Consider the following 9,021-nt stretch of genomic DNA (forward strand, 5'->3'; position numbering starts at 1 on the left):
AATGGGCGGGAATTAGAAGTGCGATACTCCCGAGTATTGATCCACTTTCCGAATACCGATCCAATGCCTCATCACCGTGACACTTCTTCCCGTAATTCGATTGGAGCAGGGAAGCCAATTTTCGCTGACAACAGTCTCTGGTAACAGAGCTCCGATTGGTGCCAAAATATACCATTTCTGACAGTATCGAGTAGTTTTGTAAACATTACCAAAAGCTACTGTAGAAGACGGGGACTGGATGTTCTTTTTTTTTCTATGCCTTACGATTGCATTCACTTAGTTTCTCCGACTAAGTTTGGATCTTTTGGATATGTGACTGGATTCTGTTACAGACACCGTCACGTTGTTGGTGTGATGGAAGGGTAGTGCGCAGCGATAGGCTCGCCCGCTCGTAATGAACGTGGTGGTCGGCAGATGAAAGGACTTTACTGGGCGTTGCGAGGCCGAGTATCGCGAGCGTGATAGCGGAGAGCGGCGAGTAGCGAGTAGCGAGTGGCGAGTAGCGGGGAGCACCAGGGCGTAGCCGAGCCGTCCTGCCCCGGTAGGAGGAGCGAACGGCGGGCGTGGCGCGGCCATCCAGCATCCTGGAGCCTGCAGCCTGCTCCGCGCCTTGCGCCTGCCTCTCCTCTCTCCTCTCCCACCAGACCTGTCCCCGCTCCTCGCTCCTGCCTACTGGACTCTCTCTCTCTCTCTCTCTCTCTCTCTCTCTCTCTCACTCTACCCCTCCCTCTCTCTCTCTCTCTGTCTCTACCTCTCCTCTCCGTACACCCACTGACATTGCAGGCACCTCAAAAGAAACAAATACGAGTAAAGTCATTCCCTGGCTATCTCTCAAACACCTGCCTCACTAGCGGAGCGCCACCATGTTTCTGGGTCAGTATACTCTGCATGAGTTTTCCTCACGTTCAACTACCGCAGATTTCCGTGGCTACTACTTCTAGTTCATTCTTAGGTCATATTGCACAATAATTTATTTAAGGTTGAATAAGAAGTACACTGTTTTTGTTCTACTGATTTTTGTTTATTTCAGACTACCTTGCGGGTTGTTGGGCCATCTTCAGCAGACAACTGAGTAGCATCCGAAAGGGACATTAGTTCTTAGGTAATCATACATTATAACTAGGATAGAATCTACTGTCATAGAGTATTGTGCATCAAATTTGTTTCTCATCGCTGAGATTACAATTTACACAGTGGATAATGTTAAGCACGATAAATAATTAAACTACACACTATTACCGGTTAATTAGTTATAGTGCCATATTTTGTGAGATGTTGACATTGTCTGGGAACCTGTTAAACTGAGCACTCTTCGTTTGTTATGCAACAAACATGATTTTCAACTAGAATGAGATTTTCACTCAACAGCGGAGTGTGCGCAGATATGAAACTTCCTGGCAGATTAAAACTGTGTGCCGGACCGAGACTCGAACTCGGGACCTTCACCTTTCGCGGGCAAGTGCTCTACCAACTGAGCTACCTAAGCACGACTCACGCCCCGTCCTCACAATTTTGGAAGGTGGGAGACGAGGTACTGCCAGAAGTAAAATTGTGAGGACGGGGCGTGAGTCGTGCTTGGGTAGCTCAGTTGGTAGAGCACTTGCCCGCGAAAGGCAAAGGTCCCGAGTTCGAGTCTCGGTCCGGCACACAGTTTTAATCTGCCAGGACGTTTCATTACTTTTAACGTTGTAAATTACACTTTAGGCAATGGGCAGCATTATACACAGTAACCATAATACACAATCTTTAGACTATTTGGGTCATACGATTATGGTGCCACAGTTTGTGAGATCTTGACGTTGCTTGAGAACTGTGTTAACGCACAACTAGTAACTTAAGTTAGGCAGTAAATAAGTTTTGTATTAACTTACCTTTTTATACAATGGGACATGTTAAACATAGTACATGCTTAAAATACACAGTATTAATGTATTACAAGCTACGTTACTGAACTCCGTGGGGTATGCGAGGTAAGGAATCGGAGATTAAATTGTTTTAATTTTGTGTAGTTCTATGTGGCGGTTTGTGGCTATGGTGCTGGCTGACTGTGTCAAGTGAAGTTTAAAAGTGGGGATGTGCTCAGCTGTAATTGATGATTTAGAACCATCTGAGGATTTTGAGCTAAATGTCTGTTCACCTCAAGTGCTTCCAGAAGGCTTAGTTTTCTTCCTTTGTTGGCTATATGTAGTACTTTTGGTGTACTTTGTACCTGTGTCCTTCCATCAGGACATGTTCGGCAAAGGTGGAATTTGTTTATGTAATCTCCAGCTGCGTTCGGGTTGAGTTAGCCTACTTATTGCCTTGCCTGCCTGACCAATATGCAGTTCGTTGCAGTCATTACAAGTGACCTTGTAAACAACACCGTTACTTAACTAATCTGTTTTGTCTTTGCCGTTGTATAGGATATCAGGTGTACTTTCTCTTCCTTTGTCATGGAATTATGGTTCTGCCTTGAGCAAACACAGATTATTGTTGTTTAACGCCCAAACACGTTTCGGTGAAGTTTCACCATCCTCGGTGGCTTCATTAATTTTCCTAAAATCACATACTGGTGTTTATGTGAGTGTCTGACATTTGCAGTACAGCTATTTTGTTCCTGTATGTCATTTTTGGTTGATTTCACTTTTCGTGCTTCTACAGGGTATCCCAATTGGGCTTTGTAGCATGCTTTTATCGGATAAAGAGGAATGTATCTGATACTTCAGCTACAGACAGGTGTATGTATCTTCTTCTGTGATTTCATTCTTACGAAACACGTTTCGCACGAAGGCGTCAGGAAGAAACTAATGAAGATAGAAGTAAAGAAAGGCTGAAAGTTTCGGACTCTCATGGAGTTGAGTAAGCTATATTTGAGTCTTTCTAATAAGCCGAACCAGAGAAAATACACTCTTTGGCTATTTAGTATGACGTCTTTGTTTCTTTTTGCATTTTTAAATTTTTATTTTCAAAATTTTATTTACTAGTTGGTGCCTTGCATGAGATTTTTTGTCTGGAGGTTGTTGCAAGTCCTATATTACATCTTTTACAACAGCGGGCAGCAAAAATCTGTTTCTTAGCAAACAATACACTCAAGCGCAAAAGTAGAGAAAAAAGTGAGAATAATTACTATTCCAATACTTGTAGATTTCGTTCGAAACTGGAGAGAATACAGAGAGACAGATAGGATCGAAAGAAAATAACAGTCAAAGCGACTCTCAGAGAGAGAAAATGCAAAGTATCTCCCAACTATTAAACACAAAAGTATAGGAATGTTTTCAATAACATTGAAGATAATAACAATCCAGAGAGAAACTGTCGATTTGTCTGCAATGTTCTTGAGAAGACTGCAGAAGTATAATCAAAACACAAAATAGGACTAATCATGAATCACATATAACAGTAGCGCACCAACAACTTCAGTAGAACACTATTCGATTCCTGGTGACAGACAGCCATATATAAAATATAGTACATCAGATGATATTTAATGAAAAAAGTGTTATCAGATACACGTAGATGAAGCATTTGGCCGACAAACTTACACGACCTATTTGGAAATTTCTAAATGATCTCGAAGTAATTGGTCATTGGTACTTTTGTTGCCTCTACTTTACGTAATTTGTAGACAGCTGCAGCAATACTGATGGTGTTAACTACAACGAACATGCGAAATGATAGCGACAGAAACCCGTATTCATTGCGCAATGTCATCAATAGAACAGATTACACTTCAAAGATATACAGGTAGCAGAAGTTATGTGTATAGCAATAACTACCATAAAGGTTGAGAGAATTTTTCTGCCAGAAATCAACACCGCTGAATAGCGGTACGTAGTGCGTCAAGTAGACACTTCAACAGAACTACATCTCAATCAGGAAGGAACACACTGTATCCGTATGATAGCCATAAATTTAGTTCGTGTATGGCAAAAGTCTTCCATGGCTGACATCCTAACGAAGTCCAGTAAAGAAAATGTCGACATACGAGCGCCACGCTACTGGCTGACGTACGGACAGTATTTTCCATTCTGGCTATAAAAGACCTAGTGATGGTTACAAAAAAACAATCTGCAGTATGTTGCAACAATATCTTCTGTCACTAAGCTTGTAGTGTTCTAGGGACGATACAGTGCGTAACAGCTAGCGCTAAAAGAACTACATGAATAGAATAAAGGACTTGGAGTGACATAGGCACGTGCATAACACAGTGCTAGAGAAAGATCAGTGAAGTATGCACTGGTAGCGAACGACACTAACAGATCATACGTCATTCAACCTTTCTGACATGGCGTTCCTATGTAAATCGAGTCGTGACTCGAGGTCTATCGACATTCCAGTTACAAACAATAATGAACACGGAGAAAATTAATAAACATGAAGACAGAAGTGTAGAGGGTTATGCATAAATCTGTAACAGTTCAAACGATAAGGACAGTCAGGAAGCCGACTAAGAGCGGAAATATTGTTCCTCATGTTCTGATACGCGGTACAACTTATTCTACTGTAAAACTTACCATTGTTTGTTTATTTATAATAAAGTCGCTTTTGTATACAAGACATGTTGGCCAATCATAATCCATGATTCCCTGTCTGGTGCGGTGCAACGACCGCAACGCTCGGAACCAGAATCTGAACTTGTGACCTCCTTCGTAATCAGTTTGGCTTTTACTTGCAACCTATAGTTCCAACCATGGCGTGGTTAATGTCTGCTGCGTTTTCTGGATCCTCTGACACCGACGGCGTTCTCTTTACTCGGTAGTGCCACATTCTGTACACGTTCTAGTCATCGAAAGCGTGTCCGGTCGGAACCGGGATTATTTTTGATGGAACGAATAATGGTGAGAGACACTCGGCTGCATTCATCGACTTTTCTAAGGTGAGAAAAAAATACTACGGTAACGAGTGTCAACCATATCCAATGGAATGTACTATAGTTTCGGTAGACCAGTAATCAAATTACGTGTAAACTGCGATTGTTTTATTGCTTAATGATTTCGCGAAAAAGTTGTCTCGTACTACACAAAATGCAGAACATGGACTTTCGTGGAAAAAATTGTGCGGGTTTGATGATATTATCAGAGTTACTCTCTGCCACAGACCGTAAGGTGACATGCGGAGAATAGATGTAGATGTAAACCTACAGAGTGTGTTACTAAAACTTCTTTTCTAGCAACAATACTACGTATGATCGGAGTATGTATATTTAGAAACGTAGAAAGTGCGCGGATTGCGTTATAGCTCTTGAGAAAGGTAGCTATTATTTACGCCAGTCCCACATACTTCATCAAACAGCCGAAATAATTCACACATGCAATAGATTGGTGTAGGGAAGCAGATGAGACAAATGTTATCGTTTTAGGATTAAGTCTTAATTTTATTCTTACTGGTGAAGCAGTATCGGTGCACACAGAGAATGTGAAACACCAAACTTTATCTCTGTTTTATCACCGATACAGACTCATTTCATAATTTGATTTCTTAAAGGCACAAAAAAGGTTACGGAAAAATATTTGGCGCTGGAGTAATTACACAATGCAAACACAGAGATTAGCTGTTATTCGTATGTATTGCATACGGCTTTATCGGGTATGACACAGACTGCTCTGTTCTGCTGTAACGGTAATGTACATGTCCTGCATGAGAACACAGACATAAAATTTAATTTATACACTGTATACAGTATGAAATATCGGAAAAAATGCTTCTACTGAAGAAAAAGATTTTCATTGAAGTATTTCACAAATGAAACTTGCTTCAAAAGTTTAAAAATATTTACCAGCCCAAGAACCTGACTACAGTGAGAACCTATTTTAAAACTTTCATGAAGTAGTGAGTTCTTCAGAAGACGAAACAGACTTGCTGACAATGAAAGGTTAATATGTGTTTCCAAAAAAAGTACATATAAATAACATACGTAAATTTTGTACTCTGCGACTTACGACAGGATGTTACTAAATGCGCGTTGCTTCCGGACAGTAAGTGGGAAGTCACAAACTTACACAAAGTCGTTTTAAATATGTATCAACACCTTGCAGGGATGAGGAAACAGTTGTTAACTTCCTTCCTTCCTCTAAAGCAATTGGCAGATTTTTTAAACTGACAGATAGAGCTGCTACAGTCTAATTTTCAAAATATTAAAACGGTAGAGCAATTTTTATACAAAGTGGGTTTACTGACCACTGATAAGCATTACACCCGAATAAATTATTTCGATGACTGATTTGATAACACACGCCTTGTTTTATCATTCTGTTTGTTGCCACAAATGAGATTTCTTTCTGTTTTCACGATATTCTTACAATTACATGACGACTATCTGACGGCAGTATGATGAGGACATTTGTTTTTCAATGTTTTCACAAATGATAAAAACAATTTCATACATTTCAAAAGTCTGAGCGGCAATGGATGATTAACATCGTTCGTGGAGATGAGATAAACTGCTGAAGGAATATTTTCTGATAAAGATGGCTGATGATGCTATAGGAGAATAATACGTTAGTTTGCATAGAAGTATAGTTGCGAAACTTCCACGTAAGACTATTTTCTCTCAACAGAAGCTCGGCAATATAAATACAAAAATGGATTAATCTTTATTCTTGTTTAATCTGTAGCAAAATCGCTTCTTTTGTGGAACGATGTTCAAGAAACCTGATAGGAGGGTTGTTTCATCCGGCATAGTGGAATGGATTACATTTAGTTGTTTATCTTTACTTCACAGAATTTTCAAGAGTCATCCCTTTTCTCCGCTGCAGCTATTACGCTGCATCATTTATCACCAGACAGCGTAAAATGTTTTAAATATCCCCTAATTTTCCTGGGCGTAACCCTGTAAGCATTTGCTACTCACATGTCGTAGAATGGTTTGTGAACCGGTTTCTTTAAATAGCAATTGGGGCTGTTGGGTAATCACAATTTCACGCGGAATCCACATAACGGAACAAGAAATTTACATTAGGCCATATCTTAGTCACAACGAATTTAAATACTATGAAGGGTCTACCTTCATTCTTTCAAAGGAGATGCGTATGGACTTTAAAATAACCTATGGAATACAATACGCTGTGTTTCTGTATCCACGAAACACACTGAAATATCTGTTAGGAATAGAAAATTAAAAGACTGTAATGTAACTGTAATAATTATCTTCGTAGCATGTAATTTTACGTCACTTGGCTTTTAGATTACTCTTCGTAAATGGGATGTTAAATTATTGCACCGAGTGATCCTCAATGGGCTATAAAGTTATCTGCTGCTGAAATTTTCCTACCTTGTAAGCTCAGTTAAGAATGTGAAATTATTCTAATATATTTTACTGGTTAGAAAGTGACTTACGAAAGACCTGTTGTACTCCTCTTGGGTGTCATTTAGCAAGAGCAACTGTAGTCAAAAATATGTTTGTATATTTGTGATGCTGCCTCTGCCGAAATGAATCTCCTTGAAAAGTTTAATTAATGAAGTTATTTCCTGCGTTTAATAATAAAAACACAAGATTGTGTGACATTATTTGTAGGGAACAAATTTGAGTTCAGCACCAGCATTTTCATTTTCTTTTATTTTCACCCACAAGAGCCCTTTTTCTTCAAGAAGCATATTTCTCATGTTTTAATTGCATGAGAGCAAGCGACTGTGCGATAAACTGATATAGAGATTTTGTTCCTTATTCTTGTTTAATCTGTAGCAACATCGCTTCTTTTGTGGAACGATGTTCAAGAAACCTGATAGGATACGTGTCTTATAGATGATGACAATTTTTTTTCTGAATATAAACCGCTGGTTCCTTTATTAGAGGCGCTGTCCCATTTTAAAAACTCATTTACGAGCCAGAATACGATTTAGTATAGCTAGTATTAGCTATCTGTCATAGTCATTTCTACTCAATAAGCACGTGGAAGTTCTTGAATTTCTTCTCGCCACGTTCTTTGACTAACTTAATGTCTTTATCAAGGAAGCAATTTACATGTTTTTCGAAGGTAAATTATATTTACTCACTTATGTACTCCTTGCATTTGCTCCGTATTAGAAGGTTCTAGTGTACCTACGAACATATATGGAAATACAGTGATACAACAATGGCCAGTTTTAATATTTTCTGTGGCGCATAATCAACTTCACGAAAATTTTCGACGGAAAAGTTTTAAATAAAACAGCTCGAAGTCTTACTTCTGACATATTACAAATAAAAATTTATTATACTAAGAAAATAACAAAGATATAAGTATTACAGTTTCCGTGAAGCAGTTGACTTTGCGGTTGCGGAATGGCGTTCTGTAAGGAATTAATTCTGAATCATTCACTTGTTGCTTTTGATTAACAGATTAATGAATACTGTAACACTCGAAATTTAATAATATATCAGTGGCTGCTCTTCAGTCATTCTTCCCATTCGCAACTACATGTCATTCGCTTAAAAAAATTATTGACTGTACGCGTTAAATATTATAAAGATCTGTAACAAAGATTATATCGAAATGGGAGACAGTTTACTAAATGAAAAGATAAACTCAAAATACATTACGGGGAGTCGTATGTAGAGGGTACATAAAATAAAAAATTCACAATAAATTCTTCAAGAAATGAAAAAGTTAATTGGTTTCTCGCAAGTATCTAATACAACAATATCATACTGAAGTTACGGATTCGACGAACTACCAGAATGACAGATAGAGAAACAGTTAAATAATCAGAACTCCAGCGTTAGGCCTAAAACGTGACGTGATGTTCCACAGTGGCACTGCTTTACTGTAAATCCGTATGTGTCACGATAAGGATTAAATACATCGTTCCTGCCTTTATAGTCCAGTGTAATAAAAGATTTTACTTATACCACGGTACTATCACTTCCTTCCACGATTTTTTAGACGATGTGGAAGCTACTTCAGCTTACAAAACAGGACAGAGTACAACTGAAAGAAGAAGTGTAAACGTTGTTTACAATTTTTCTTTTTCTAATCGAAATTTTCCTGTTCGTGTTTAATCTTCTTGCTGATGTATTTACACCAAGAGATCTCATGTTCCAATCACCACACAAAAATGAAGTTG

At 38.8% G+C, this 9,021-nt stretch overlaps 1 long non-coding RNA gene across 1 annotated transcript; it reads left to right on the forward strand.

Annotated features, from left to right (window-relative positions):
* Positions 1–829: 829 nt before the first annotated feature.
* LOC124784371 lies at positions 830–2,718 on the forward strand. The gene is made up of 3 exons (XR_007015962.1): positions 830–873; positions 1,031–1,102; positions 2,641–2,718. It is a non-coding gene; the product is annotated as an uncharacterized LOC124784371 (long non-coding RNA).
* Positions 2,719–9,021: the final 6,303 nt, after the last annotated feature.

Source organism: Schistocerca piceifrons, chromosome 1, assembly GCF_021461385.2.
Source record: "Schistocerca piceifrons isolate TAMUIC-IGC-003096 chromosome 1, iqSchPice1.1, whole genome shotgun sequence".
Classification (NCBI taxonomy): domain Eukaryota; kingdom Metazoa; phylum Arthropoda; class Insecta; order Orthoptera; family Acrididae; genus Schistocerca; species Schistocerca piceifrons.